General features: G+C 56.0%; 1 protein-coding gene across 1 annotated transcript in view; it reads right to left on the minus strand.

Annotated features, from left to right (window-relative positions):
- ZNF469 (zinc finger protein 469) overlaps positions 1-14,600 on the minus strand; it is a 51,079-nt gene extending 36,479 nt beyond the window's left edge. Inside the window, exon 1 of the mRNA XM_074314463.1 lies at positions 14,332-14,600. The gene's annotated coding sequence lies outside the window, so the exon portion shown is untranslated. The remainder of the gene's footprint in view (positions 1-14,331) is intronic.
- Positions 14,601-14,868: the final 268 nt, after the last annotated feature.

The raw sequence follows: 14,868 nt of genomic DNA on the forward strand, positions 1-14,868 counted from the left end.
CTGGCGTCCTTGAAGACACTGGTACTGCCTTGAGAGCAGGGCCAACTTGGCCCGTCCACTGAGATGCCAAGAAGTAGACGGAGCAGAGTCACCGTCCCAGCTCACACTTAGTCTCTGACCAGGGTCCCTGCACTGCAGCCACCAGTTGACCCACGGCTGAGCCAGGCCTGAGCCCTCCATTTGCTGCTGCCGTTTACACAGCTGAGGGGACTGATCTGGACAGGCTGGTCCTGGGCAGAGGTGGCCACCGACTGGCAGGTCCCGGATGCAGGCGTAAGCAAAGTGGTCCTAAGAGCCCCAGCCGTGGCAGGGCGGCCCTCCTTCCTGCCTCACCAGGCCAGGCGGAAGTGCATCCAGGAGCAGCAGAAGCTGCCCTGCAAGACCTGAGTGTGGGCCCCTCTGCCAGCACGTGGGCCTCAGTTTCCCCATCTGGAAAATGGTGCTGTGGTCCCTGCTGGCTCAGAGGTTTTGAGCTGCAGACCCCGGAGGAAGCTGGGGTGCTGGCCTGAGCTCCTGAGGCACATCTGCTCAGCTCCCTCACTGGGTGGGGTCACAGCATGCTGAGGTTCAAAGGTCATAATGCAAGCGAGGCAGAATCACGTCTTGGGTGTGTTGACCCTAGAGGTCAGGCTCTTCCACTGGTGCCCTCGTCTGTTCCCACCATGGGAGCTGACGGCTCCATACTCCCCAGGGAAGGCCATGGGGACAGTTGTGGATGAGAAGCAGCTCACTTTGACCCTCCATTTCCCTTCCCCCCAACAGGTTGCCTCCATCACCAAGGCTGAGTCTCCTGCCAATCTACAAGGCTGGCACAATGACGAAATTCCCATGTCCTCACTGAGGAACCAAGGACCAGAGAGGTGTGGACACTTATCCAGGGTCACACAGGCAGGGGCCCAGTGTGCTGGTGTCACCCTGAGGCCAACTGGAGGCCTGGAGTGTGGCCCCCACCTCTTGGGTGTCCCAGTGTGCCAACCGGCCTGTGGACACCGCCTGGTCCTCCTCAGGTGGCCTAGGGCCAGCATTGGGCAGAGCCGTGGGGAGGGGACACCTAGGAGAAAGGGCTGCTTGCCTGGGGTGCTCTCAGAACGACCCAGTTGGCCTCCACCCAAACCACCAACCACCAGCCACATAAGCGAGGCCAGCGAGGACCAGCTGGCTGCCCCCGAGTGGCCTGGGCAGGGGCAGCAGAAGCACCGCTGCCAACCTGCAGACTCATGAAAAATGATAGACCATTGTTATCCGAATCCCCCAGGTCTGGGGCTGTTTGTCACACAGCAATAGATGGCTGTAGTAGTCAACATCTCTTGGCTTTAGGTTTCTTCTCTGTTAAATGGGGATAAAATAGACTTCCCAGGGGTGTTGGAGGGTTACACAAGATGGTGTGGGTCAAGCCCTCAGCACAGCACGGGCTGACAAATGACTGCTGCTATTACAGCTTCACCATCACCTGTCCCTGGACCTTATGCGAATGATTGTTTTCCTGTGGGGAAGCGACTTGGATCAGATCTGACTGTCTGGCCACAGATCCCATCCCAGATGCTCCAGCTGCTGCAAATGACCCACATCTACGCTCATCGGCAAAACTCCTGTCCCACTGTTGGGGTGACCACCCCGATTACCAGGAGATACCGTGTCTTTGCATCTAAGTCCTGAGCAGAGGGACCAGTGAAAAGTGGGGGTGGGGAGAACCCAGCTCCCCCCACTGGTCAGTGTGAGGAGCCAGAAATCACAGAAGGGACCTTCTGACTGCACAGCCAGGAGGCAGGGATCAAAAGCCGTCTCAGGAAGGAGACGAATCGCTTCCTCTCTTCCTCCAGCATTTTCTTCATTTGCTGATAAAATGCGCTTCTGAGGCTTTCGCTTTGTTTTCTCTGACCCGGCTTTGTCCCATGGGCTGACCGAGGCCTCACTCTTCCAGGCTGATGGGAGCGACCTTGAGCTGGGCCAGAGGTGCCTCTGACTTGTGCCTGAGGGTCTGGCCCCCCGAATACCGGGAGGCTGGGGAGCAAGGACCAGACTCCTCTCTTGACTGGCACCCCCAGACTTCCCAATGCCAGCATGTCTGGGACAGAAGGAATCTGAGGTGGTCTTAGACTGGGGGTTTCCGACTTTTATAGTCATGGAAACGTTGGTTCAACTGTCTAAAAGACATCTTACAGAGGAGAATCTATCTATCTATCTATCTATCTATCTATCTATCTATCTATCTATCTATCTATCTATCTATCATCTATATATTAGGTTGGTGCAAAAGTAATTGCGGTTTAAAAGGTTAAAAATAATTGCAAAAACCGCAGTTACTTTTGCATCAACCTAATATCTATTATCTATCTATCTACCATTTATCTATCTTACATATACACACATAATGCCTATATAAATATTCAGATTCATAGTTATATGTTGGGGCAAAGATTACTAACATAGGAAGATGCACAGCCATGCCCTCCTGACCCCTGGGAACTCTGAAATTTGCCAACCCAATCTCCCTTCTCCCTCCCTTTCCCAATTGCTGGGGAAGATAAAGGGATGGAGACCCACATGATAAAGGGATGGAGAATGGGGAAGAGGGAAAGCAGGGTGTGCCCAGACTGTGAGCCCTGGTAGGGGCTCCCAGTGGGCACGGATTCACTAACGAGAGCCTTCCCTGGAACTTCTGCTGGGCTGGCAGGTGGGACAGAGGCCTGAGCCCTTGGGCCCTCTTTGCCACCCTACGGGGTGGGTGGGTCTCCTGAGAGAGAGGCCAATTTGGCAGAAGGAAGAGCCAAGAGATGGAGAGAGGCCGACTTTCGAGGTGTTGTCTGGGAACCTGGATCCACCTCTGCCTGAAGCCTGCTAGTTTTTTCAGTCCCACAAGCCAACAAATACGCTTTTGCGTTGTAGGAGTTCTGTTTTCATCACTTGTACTCAAGAGACCCAAAGCACAACAATACGTACAATACAGCTTGCCAGCCAACCTAAAAGTGGAGTTACATGGAAAAAGGAGCGGGGGTGTAAGAACTGGAAATTAGCGGATGGATGGTGGGTATCCCTAAGGATAATTCTGCCCCATGTGGCCGCAAGCCAGCCCTCAACCCCTAGTCGGGACGAGCGCGTGGGTGGAGGGGCCTTGGCCTGCAGTGAGACAACCAGCTTGGGTAGAGGCTTTGGACTTCACCTGGGATGGCCCAGGGTTGTGACTTCCAAGGACAGGTGTCTAGAGGGGAGGCATGGGACAGTCTGAACGCAGCAAATGCTCTTGACTGATCCGAGCCTCATGGCAGGACTGACTCATGGCAACATCCTGGCACCAGGGCATCGTGCGTGCACTACAGCTGTCACCGGGCTGTGAGATGACCAATACAGGCGAAGGAAACAGATTTTAGATTCATATATCTGGGTTCAGTCCTTTCTCCTTGCTGGGTATGCAATCTCAGACCCTCAAATGGGAATTATAATATTTACCCAGAGGTGTACCGTGGGATCAACACCAAATAAGCTGGACCAAATCCTAGCTTGGTGCCTGGTCCACAGCACCCAGGAATGGCACCTGATCCCAGTAACCCAAATATGCAATTTACATAATATTATATATAAAATACATACAATTATATAAAATAATATCTCTATATAACATATATTATATATGTATATGCAACATATACACAATAACATACATACGTATGTATTTCATATATGTATAGCTACCTAGCTCCAGAGCTTCCGAACTGGCCGTCCAAGGTCATCAAAGAAATCTCCTTGCCACAACTTCCTGAGGCGCTGCCTACAGAGTTTGACACCAGGTAGGGTTCCAGAGGCTGCCTCACTCCTGGAGGGCTAGCCGACGCAGCGTGAAGCAGGGAGAGGGTGTAGGATGGGTTGAGAGGTGTGGGTGCCCTGGGGTGGGCACGGGTGCCTGCGGGGACCACCAGGACGGAGACCACATTAAAAGCACAGACCTGGGAGCCCCTGCGTCCCCTCTTCCTGTGGGCACCGCGTCTCTCAGCCACATGCTTGCTGAGCACCTGTACATCTCCTGGCCTCCGGGGCCAGGAAATGCCCTGGCACAGCAGGTTCCAGGAGCTCACTGGCCAGCGGAGCAGATGCCAGTACGAGCCGATGGAGTGATGCCCAGGAGCTTGGACTGGAGTACAACCCACCCCAAGCCCCAAGGCCACCCTGAGAGCCCCAAGAATGTCAAGTCTCATGGATAATGTTTACAAATACAGATGATATGTTGAGATGAAAGTGGTTCGGTGAATAAAATATATCATGACAGTGTGTGTCCCCTGTTTCTTTTCCTCATGTAGCCATTGGAAAATCTGAAATGAGCCCTGGGGCTTGCATTCCACTTCTCTCAACAGCACTGGTGTAGATGGTGAGCCCTTTCTTTGGGAGGCCCTATCGCTGATGGACACTTTTGGACCTTGACGATCTTTCCTGAAGCCACACGTTTGAGATCCCTGGTTACCAGAAGGCTGGTGAAGTGGCGTCCACTCCACTTTCTGTAGGAACAATACCAGCTGCCGGACACTAGGCCTGGCCCGTGGCTGGCAAAGCACTTTCAGGCCACACAGGTCCTCACCCCCACACCAGGAGGCAGGACTTGTGAGGCCTGAGGGCAGGTGGGGAGACTGAAGCTCAATGAGGTGAGACGCCGTAAGGTAGCCCCACAGCCGCCTGGCTGACCCTTACCTGAGCTCTCCTTGTGCTCGACATGACGAGGTCTCTTGTGCTGGTGGGGCTCAGCTCACAGCTGCCTGGGTAAAGTCCAGCTTCAATCTTTAACTCAATAGGCTACGGGTAATATGGCACCAGAGGGCCGCAGGCCCGAGCACGCAGACCCAGGCACCTACCGCCCCAGCAGCAGGCAGGCCCCTCTGGGAGCCTCTGAGACTTTAATTATTCCCCAGGCACCAGCCCGGCATAAATACAGCCTAGACATCCAAGAAAAGCACGCTGCCGGTACGGGGAGCCTTTCCCAGAGCTAAATGCAGCCTGGGCACTGGGCATGCCGGCAAGCGCGCTCAGATAACAATCGGATTAGGCAGGCCCTGAGCTGACCCTGGAGTGGGCACGCTCCCACTCACCGGGAGGGACAGCCGCGGCCAGGCGAGAGGGCCGCCGGCTGACTTTCTTCCGCTGGGAGGGCGCTCCGGGCGGGCGGAGAGCAGGAATGCATGTGGGCTGGTCGGCGTTTAGAATATATTTATAGATGGGGCATGGCTGCCAGCCGAGTGGTACCCTTGAGGTCAGCTTCCTGCCAGGCCCTGTGGCCAGATGTTTACTGAGATTGCAGAGAGACCGACCCACCCACGCAGGCCCGGATTTATTCCACAACCACGCTCCGAGGCTGCTCCTTGCTGGGGCCTGGCTGGGCTCCGGAAGCTCAGAGAGGAGATGGCCGTCACGACCCTCCTCAGGTTCCAGTACGCCAGGGCCTTGAGACACGGAACCATTGTGCCCAGGGTGGATTTAAGAAGGAACCATGGAGGGGAGGGCACTCAGTCTGCCTTGGGAAGGAAGGCTTCTCAGAGGAAAGGCGGGGCAATGTTGGAGGTGGGTTTTGAAGGATGGGTAGGAGTTTTTCAAACATCCCAAGGAAAGAAAAATAGCATGTGCAATGGTATGGTGGTGATCAAAGAGGTGGAGCACTTGGAGATAGCTCTTGTCCAGTGTGCCTAGTGCACGGCATCTAGGGGTAAAAACATAAGGGTATAAGAAGGTCAGGAACTTCAATGTGGGCCAGTCGCCAGGGGAGCTTGTTAAGATGTAGCTCCCAGGCCTGCTCCCAGCGGTTTTGATTCAGCAGACCTGGCAGAGCGGGGAGACTGAAGTTTAACCACCGCCAAGAGATTATGATCCAGAGCCACAGGCCGCAGTTTGGGAAACCGAGGCTCAGAGAAGGAAGAGCAGTCAGTCTGGAGAGGCTTCCTGGAGGAAGCAGCGAGAAAGGTGAGGAGGGCTTGGACGGGGGAGGGTAGACTATGCTAGGGGTGGGCATCAGGGATTCCACAGCTAAAGGGCACTTAGAAACCAATGGTGCATGGCAGCCATGAGCACATGGAGTCACTAAGCGCTTGCACATAACTGGTCGGAAATGAGACTCGCACTAAATGTAAAACATACCAGACCTCCAGAACCTAACCTATCTCACTGATTTTATATTGATTACATGTTGTTATGATGATAGTTTGGATATTCTGTATTAAATAAAAGTAATTTCATCTTTTTCTGTTTATTCTTTCAAATGTAGTTACTAGAACATTTCAAATTGCCTGTGTACCTTGCATTTGTGACTTGCATTATATGTTGCATTATTATATCATATTCTATTCTGTTCCTGCACATTCTCATAGACACAACGACGTATTCACACACACGCGCGTGCACATACTCATATATGTGCTCACACAAGGATGACATGTTCATGTGTAAACACTCGCAGATGCACGCACACACGTACACAGGCACACATACACGCACTCACACACGTGTGGCTGTACCCCCGCTCTGCCCATATGAGCACACGGATACACACATGCACACATTCACAGACATACACACACGCCCACACACGTACATGCACACAGCCTGCTCTCACACACACCGCTGCTCTGATGGCTCTACATGGCCAAATGCTGGGACAAGAGAAGGCTTTGGTCTCTGGCTTTCTGGATTCTGGAGACAGCCCCTCACAGCACAGGCCATGGACAGTGGCAGCTCCGGCCCTTGAAATGGATTCTTGCTGGCCAGGAGGTGGGCTGGACGAGCACCCACTCATTGCCTGTCCTGCCCGTCGGCCATGCCCACGCCCTTGGGCTCCTGATGAAAGGGCCAGCCCCTTCTCCTATCTGTGCCTCAATTTCCTCACCTGTAAAATGACAACAGCAGCCCCACTTCCTCAGTGAGGTGAGACATAGCACTCACTGCTGCGCTGCCACCTGCCAAGTGCCCTCCTTCCCATCATGGCACAGACCAGACCCAGATGGTTGAATGGGAGTGAGTGGCAACTATCTTGAGGGGTGGGGACCCCACTTCTCCTGGCAGACCCCGGCCAAGGGCTCCCTGAGGGCATCATCCTCCCCTCAGCTGCTCTCCTTCTGGCCCCTGGGATGAAGGGGCTGCAGTAAGAACTGGGGCAGGTTCGAATCCTGGCTCTGATTCTCAGAGCTGTGTGATGGAGGTAGGTTGCTCCACTGCACCCCTTCTCCCAAAAGAAGGGGCTGGCTAGGCCTGAGCCACCTCCTGCCCTCCCCTAGTCCTATTTTCCTTTCTAGGATCAGTGCCTGGGATATGCTGTCCCCTCCCGGAACACCTGCTATGTCTCCTCGCAGCCTCACCTGGCCAGCCTCACCAGATCCCGCCCAGATGCCCCTCTCCTGGGCACCTGCATGAGCCTTTGCGCCTTTCCTACAGTGGCTACATAGGAAGCGCTTCTCGCCTCCTCTCTGGCTGCCCCCCCCAGCCAGACTGTCAGCTCCTGCAGTGGAAGAAGGGTTGGTTGGTAACCCTGATGCCTGGAGCATAGCCTGGCCCCTGGGCAACCCTCCACACATGATTGTGAGGTGTGCACAAAGCACAGAGGGTAACCACCACCTGGTGGTGGCAGCGCTACGGCCAGTCCAGGGAGGCCCCTGTCTCCTCCAACTCCAAGCATAGGTGATGGCTAAGGAAGTCACTTGTCCAGGGCAGAAACCGAGCCCCAACACCTCTCTCCCATGCGGTGGTATCAAAGTGAGATGCTTCCCTGCCGGAGCCAGCTTAGGAGTGCCTAGGGCAGAGCACACCCCCCTGCTGGAGTTGGAGAAGGCACGCGGCACTCCCGGGCCCCATGTCGGGTCGGGCAGCCTGGCTGGAGCCCCCCTGACTCCTCTGACCACTCCCCACTATGTGGACTTGGGGCAAATGTCTTAACCACTCTGGGGTAAGAACTATGGATTCTGCTAGTTGTTGGGTGCATTCTGGAACTGTAGAAATAGCCACAGGATGGGTTTGGGGACCTACTGGGCCCCCTTTGGAACAGACCTGAGCTAAAACTCCATAGATCACCTAACCTTGGGAAGTGACGCTCGGGTCTGTTAGGCTTAGTGTCCGTTCAGAGCCAGTGTCCTCAAATGACATGCTTACTCCCTCTGTGCAGTGTACAGTCATCCTGGGCAAAAGCCACGGGTCCCTTTGGGGAAGGCTGGGAGAAAGACGAGCAGCATACATTGCTGGCAGTATAGCAGGGTCCTGCCTAGAGGGGCCGGGCCTCCCCTTCATTCAAGGGAAGACAACAGGTAACAGGCATGGAGAGGGTCCAGGGCTAGTGCTAATTCCTCAGAAGCCTCATGGAAGTTTGTCCCTCGCAGGACAGGGCCGTCCTGTAAAAACACAGCTTAGGATTATGACTGCCTCAATTTCCCCATCTGTGTGCTCAAAGCTCAGGCTCCCAGGCAGAGGTTGAATCCTGGGCCCCACATCTGTTATGCAGCCCTGAGCCAGCACCTCGTTTCCCTGTGCTGGTTTCCCATCCATAGAAAGGGGGTGAAGAGGCCTCCTACCCCTCATCTGATGGTGGGAATGGGAAATGGTGCAGCCACTGTGGGAAACAGTCTACTTGCAGCTACTCAAAAGATAACCACGAGACCCTGCAATTCCACTCCTAGGTGTCTACCCCAGAGAAAGGAAAACACACGTCCACACAAAAACATGCACACGCATGTTTGCAGTAGCGTTCATTACTCATGATTGCCTAAAGGTGCAAACAATTCAAAAGTCCATTGATGCATGAAGAGATAAGCAAAACACGTGGTCCCTCTATACACTGGAATATTATTCAGCCTTTAAAAGGAACGAAGCCCCAATACAGGCCACCACATGGATGAACCTTGAAATCATTATGACAGATGAAGAAAGGCAGTCACAGAAAGAAAAATGCTGTGATTTCACTTACATGAAATGTCCTGAAGAGGCAAATTCATAGAGACAGAAAGTAGCTTAGTCGTTGCCAGGGGCTGGGGGGAGGAGAAATTGGGAGTGACTACCAATGGGTCTGGGTTTTCTTTTTGGAGTGATGAGAATGTTCTAGAACTAGACGGTGGTGATGGTTGCACAACCTTGTGCATATACTACAAACCACTGAACTGTATACTTTAAAGGGGTGAATTGTATGCTATGTGAACTCTATTAAAAAAGAAAACCAAAAGGTTCCAGCCGCGTAGGGCTGATGTAGGAGACAGATGACACCAGCACCTGGCAGCGCAGCCTCCACCTCCAACATCAGGACCTGGCCCGGGCTGCCCCATCCAGCCATGGCCTTGGTCACTCCATACTGACAGGCCCCTGGCCCTGCTGCATCAGCCACCACGCCGGCCCCTTGCTTGGAACCCAGAGAATTCCCATTCTGCAGCAGCCCCAGAGGGCAGTGCCCGGCTGGCCACATGAGGGCCCAGAGGAGCAGGCCCTGTTTACACATGGCCACCTTGGCCCAGCAGCCCGGAGGAATGCAGAAAATGCAACGGTCACATTCTACAGGCGGAGGCCGTGCCCAGGCCGTTGGAAAGACTCAATGGCCGCTCATGAATGTGGATTCTGTTTGGCCGCTGGCTGGGATGCTGGCCCTGCGAGCAGCCCAGAGTCAAGACAGAGGCTGTTAGCAGGCGGCCAGGGGACAGAATGTCCCCCATCCTGCCACTGGCTCCTGCCTGCCCGCCCACCAGGAGGGGCTGAGGATGGAAGGGGAGGCTGCTCTGGGCATGGTCCCACGTACCAGTTCCCCGTTTCATTCCCCGTGTTGGTGTACTCATCTCCTGCACTCACCTGTCCACTCACTCACTCACTCGCTCACTTGTTCACAGGCACTCAGCCTTCCTCCTTTGCCGACTGCTGTCTCTGGGGCCCAGGTGGGGTGGCTGAGACCAGGACAGGTAGCTGTGTACTGTACCTTGAAGGCAGGCCTACCTGGCCCTCTCTGTAGTGCCATCAGGGACCCCAGGGGGTCACTGCCTGGTTCTGGTCTTGTGGTCCCTACTGTTGAATGGGACCTGACTCAGGGATCTGAGGCCGCCGCCCCTCCCCCAGCCCATATGTTTGTCACTCAAGGGGCTCGCCCACCCTAACCTGTGGGTGTGGGGAGCCTTCCTGGGGGAGGAGAGGAAAACTGTGTGGCCAGCTCCCCAGCGGCTGGTGGTGGGCCGCCTCCTGCTTCAAGTGCTGGGTGACAGGGAAGACAGGCTGGGGAGGGCTCCTGGGATGACCAGGTCAGGATTTGGCAGGTAAGCCCCCAGATATTCCCAGACGAGCCCCGCCTTCTAACCTCCACTTTAGGCTCTTCCCCCCATGGTCATAAACGGAGCTTATATTTGGAACTGTCCTCCCCCAAACCGGCTCTATTTAAACAAGGATGTAATTCTCAGAGACCACTTCAATCCCAACAAAAGCGGGGCTGTGTAATGACGACTAGCGAACCTATAGTTTGACGCTGGGGTCACAGCCCCCAAACTCTTGCCAATGTAGTCAGTGATCTCATGTTCTGGTCACTGGGAGTCCGGACCAGCAACCGCAGGCGGTTGTGCAAGGGGGCGGGGCCCTCAGGCTTTGAAGAACATCTGGAGGCAGGAACTCACAGTGCTAACCTCAGCCAGGCCCCTGCCTGGCCTGCCACCATGCTTCCCACCCCTCCCCAAAGTTGTAGTGGTGCACTCAGACCAAAGGGGAATCTACAAGAGTGACATGGAACCAGAAATATGTTGACGGGGCCTGGCTGCTTGACAGCACCTGACGAGGGAGGAGGCAATCCTGTCAGAAATGACAGCTATATTGGCTTTTTGGACCGCTGAAGGAGTAGCTTTCAGTGCACACATGACAAGGTTGTATGTGAAGTCCTCAAGAGCACGGACAGAGGTCCATGCACAGCACATACATTGAAAGTGGGGCCACCACTTATGCTTCAGGTACCTTTGGGTGTACAGAAAAAGGTGGCCCCCTGGGTGTTCACAGCCCCAATAAGCCAAGGCCTGGTAAGCAGAGTATGGGCTGGTGCCCTTGTGCAGTGAACAACCTGCCCAACTGTACAGGCCCATCTTTACTTCCACTTAGGGAAATGGCGACTCCTTAGCTAAGTTCATGGTGGGACTGAATTAAAAGATTGCAGTCAGTCCCTGAGGATAGCATCTGTCACCCCAACCATGGCCACCAGGTGAATGGTGAGGACAAACTAGCAAGGGAAAGACTAAAGAAACAAGCCCTGGGCACCTGCAAGGCCGTCTCAGTGAGCTCCCCCCCCACCCTTTACCCTTCACTATGCTCAGTTCAGTTCCCAATACGTACTGGGCCAATTCCATCAGAGAATGAAGTTGGCTACAGAATCCTAAACATCTCCCAGCTAGTGTGTGCTGACTGCCTGCTGTACCTGGCTCAGCAGGACGAGGCTCTGAACAGGAGGGACATTCTATCCGGAATGCACACAGACGATAAAGGTGGGATGTGGAAGAGCTGAGGGCAGAGCAGAGAAAGGGGCATTCTGACGGGTAGGGTGGGACCACTGGTGGCCAGCTTCGAATGCATGGCTCCAGCTCCAGCTTTGTCTGCAGTGGGCAGGAGAGAGAGTTGGTAATACTCTTTCCCAAGTCTCTTCTCCACCATGCACTTCTAGATGAACCAAAGCAAAAGTGGGCCTGCAGGCTGGGGTGAGCTGCTCACTGGGGAGGACTGGAGAAAGCAGTGTCCAGTGGGACCCAGGCTGCATCCTGCCTTGGCTGCGTGACCTTTCCCTACAAACTCCCTTCATCCTGGATTTGTAGCTGGCAACTTGCACCCTTCTAAGTCTTTTGCATCTTCAAAACCCTTCCTACAGACCCTGTGAGTCTCCTCAGAACCATGGGTAGTAGCCACAGTAGCTGGCATTTGCCAGACTCACAGTGTGCCAGGCCTGTGCTGCGGTGCTCTATCCCTCAGCTCATCCCATGAATGCTTGTGAGTTCTCCCCATTTTCCTGATGGGAAAATCAAGCCCGGAGACCTCGGCGACTAGCACACTGACCCTGAACAGCTTATTCTGGAGGCTGCACTCTGAATCACTATACAGTCTTCCCCTCATTCTTAGCCCCTCATTTTGGATGAGAAAGCAGACAAATAACTGAATTCTTAGAAAGAGTCAAAACCAGAAGGGGGGGGCGGTGGGGCTTGGCTTGGAAGTCTCAGGGCTCTGGAGGAATCCACAGTGTGAACTGATGTCAAGAAGCACATGTGTCTTTGGCACCATCAATGGTGGCAAGCTTCCAGAAGGAAGGAGGTGAGAGCAGGTCTCTGCTTCCAGGCCACCCTGGTGTTCAGCAAATGTGAAGATGTGGCAGAGACCCACTGACTTTCTTCTAGGGAGGGAGGCAGGATGATGCCTGGTTTGGAATGTCAAGTCAGAAAAGGCACAGGACTTGAAAAGATTAGGCTTAAAGGGGACATAATCTCTCTATTAACATTCTCCAAAGGCAACTGTGTGTAAGAGTTTAACCTGCTGTGTTGTGCGCTGCCCAGGATGACAGGACCAGGGACAACAGAAACCACAGGTAGGAAGCTTTTTGCTCAACCTGAAGAGAGCTTTCTCATAATCCTTTGTTGTATTCTGTGGAGGGACCATGGAATGGACTGCTGTGATAGGAAGTGAGTTCCCCGTCACTGGGGGTATTCAAGTTGAGTCAGTAACCTGGAGGCAGAGTCTGGTGGAGACTGAAATATAGATGAGGGGGTTGAAGTTCATGACTTCTAACTTCTCTCTGACCATGAAATCCTGGGACTTGCTGTTTCCACACTGCTGGGGACTGGGGCCAGCCTGGGGTCTAGGCACATGGGCCACACACTCTTTACTTGTGCTTCCCATGCAGCGATGCTGAAGGGGCCAATAATCTCCCCTCAAGATGCCCAGCTTTCCAATTCCTCTCTCTTCTCACTCACAGGTGAGGATCTTGGCAAGCGCTGTTCTGTGGTTCCAGGACCTGCCAGCCCAGGCACACGGCACACGAGGGCATGCCCTCTCAGAGGCTGCCCTGGTCACCCTTCCCAAAACTGTAACATCTTCCAACTTCCCACCTGTATCAGCTCCCAGTCTGATACTACCCTGGCATTTTACCCGTTTATCTTGTTTGTTATCAGGAAGTCGGGGTCTTTGCTGGGTCCAGGGGCGCCTGGGACAGTGAAGCGCACAGAGAAGGCTCAATGTACATTTGTTCCACCAACATGCAGACGTGGACTAGAGTCTATCTATGGGATGGAGAGACACTATCATCCACTGCTGCTCACCAGCTTTGAAGTGTTGGCTCAATTACTTAACTTCTCTGACCCTCAGTTTCTTCATCTAGAATATGGGGTACCACCTATCTCAGGATATGAGAATTAAACGCAGTAACACGTGGCACAGTCCTGATACGGTATCCAGTGTAAAGAGTTAACGACACAGCCACCACCAGGGCGCAGGAGGCCACTTGCCTAGGAGCCCCCACAACCTCTCTGGTGCCCACGGGCCTGTCCCCCAACCCAGCTGCTGCTCAGGCCGAGGGTGCACGGCAGGATCTGGGTGGCCGCGGGAAGTCCCCGTGAGCCCTGCTGGCCTTCCCTTCCGGCCGCCGCCGCGCGGCGCCGCGTCCCCACGGGTCCCGCCAGCGGACTCTCTGGGCACGCGAGCCCGCCAGGGGCGCCGGCCGTTGGGGGGGGTGGTGTTAAGGGTCGCACTGCGTGGCCTCCCCAGCAGTCGCCCAGCTGTGTGGATACCCAGGGCCAACCTGAAAGACCCCATCCGGCCCCGCGCGCTGCCTCCGCCACCGCCCTGAGAGCCGTGGGCCAGCACGCCTGGGGGCGGCCGGGAGGAGGCGGCGGCGGGGCTCCGGGACTAGCTACTCTGGTCCGTAATGAATGAGCCGGCCCGCGGTGGCGCGCCCCCGGAATCCCCGGCCATGCGCCCCCGCTCCCCGCAGTCTGGCCGGGCAGACCCGTCTCCCCGGCGGGCACGCAGGTCTTTGCAAAGTGCCCAGCGGAGGTTGGCAGAGCTCTGCAAACGGCGCTGGGCAGGGTTGAGGCCGGCTGGTCCGCGCGGCCCCGCCGAGCCCCCAGCGCCCAGGCGTTGGCGGCGCTGCACGTCCCAGGCCGGGGGAGCGAGGTCGGGTAGCCGGGCCGGGGCCGCGGCGCAGTGAGGCCGGGAGGGTCATCTGGCCCCGCCGGGGCGCTCCACCGAGGGCACGGGGAGGGGCCGGGCCGGGGACGCGGGGGCGCGGACAGCCAGGTGACCCCAAGGTCTGAGACCCAGTCCCTCTAAACCGGAGCCTGTAGCCCTGCCCGGGAGCGCGGGCGGCGCGGGGCGCGGCGCGTCCACACTCACCTCCCGCTCCGAGGGCCCCGCTCCGCTCGGCGCGCTGGCGGACACAGACGAGCGCTCTGCAGCGCGGAGCGCAGTCCCATCCCCGACCGCAGGCCCGCCCGGGCCGTGCAGACGGGCCGCGCGCCCGCCGGGCACCGAGCCGCCCCGCCGCCGCCGCCGCCGCCGCGCCGCGCTCTGCCCCTGCGGGGCGGGGTGGGGAGAGGAGGAGAGCAGCCTCCACCCGCTTCCCAGGCCGGCGCGCGAGCGGGCCAAGTCCTCTCCAAACAAGCTCTCGGCAGCCGGCTGGGTGCTCTGAAGGCCCTCCGCCCAGCCCTGGGCAGCCTGCTGGTCAGCCCCCAGGCACAGGGCCGGCTTCAGTTACAAACTTCGTCCCCCCCTCTCCCCCCCCCGCACCGCCCCCCACAAGCTATTTTTAGCACCGCTCTTCCTAGGTGTTTGTTTCATGGGATCCACTCTAGTGATGGGGTCCCTGATGGGACAGGTATGGTAGCCACCAAACCCCTTGTCCACGCCCCTTTGCCAGCCCACCCCCATACT

This window comes from Rhinolophus sinicus, linkage group LG11 (genome assembly GCF_036562045.2).
Source record: "Rhinolophus sinicus isolate RSC01 linkage group LG11, ASM3656204v1, whole genome shotgun sequence".
NCBI lineage: Eukaryota > Metazoa > Chordata > Mammalia > Chiroptera > Rhinolophidae > Rhinolophus > Rhinolophus sinicus.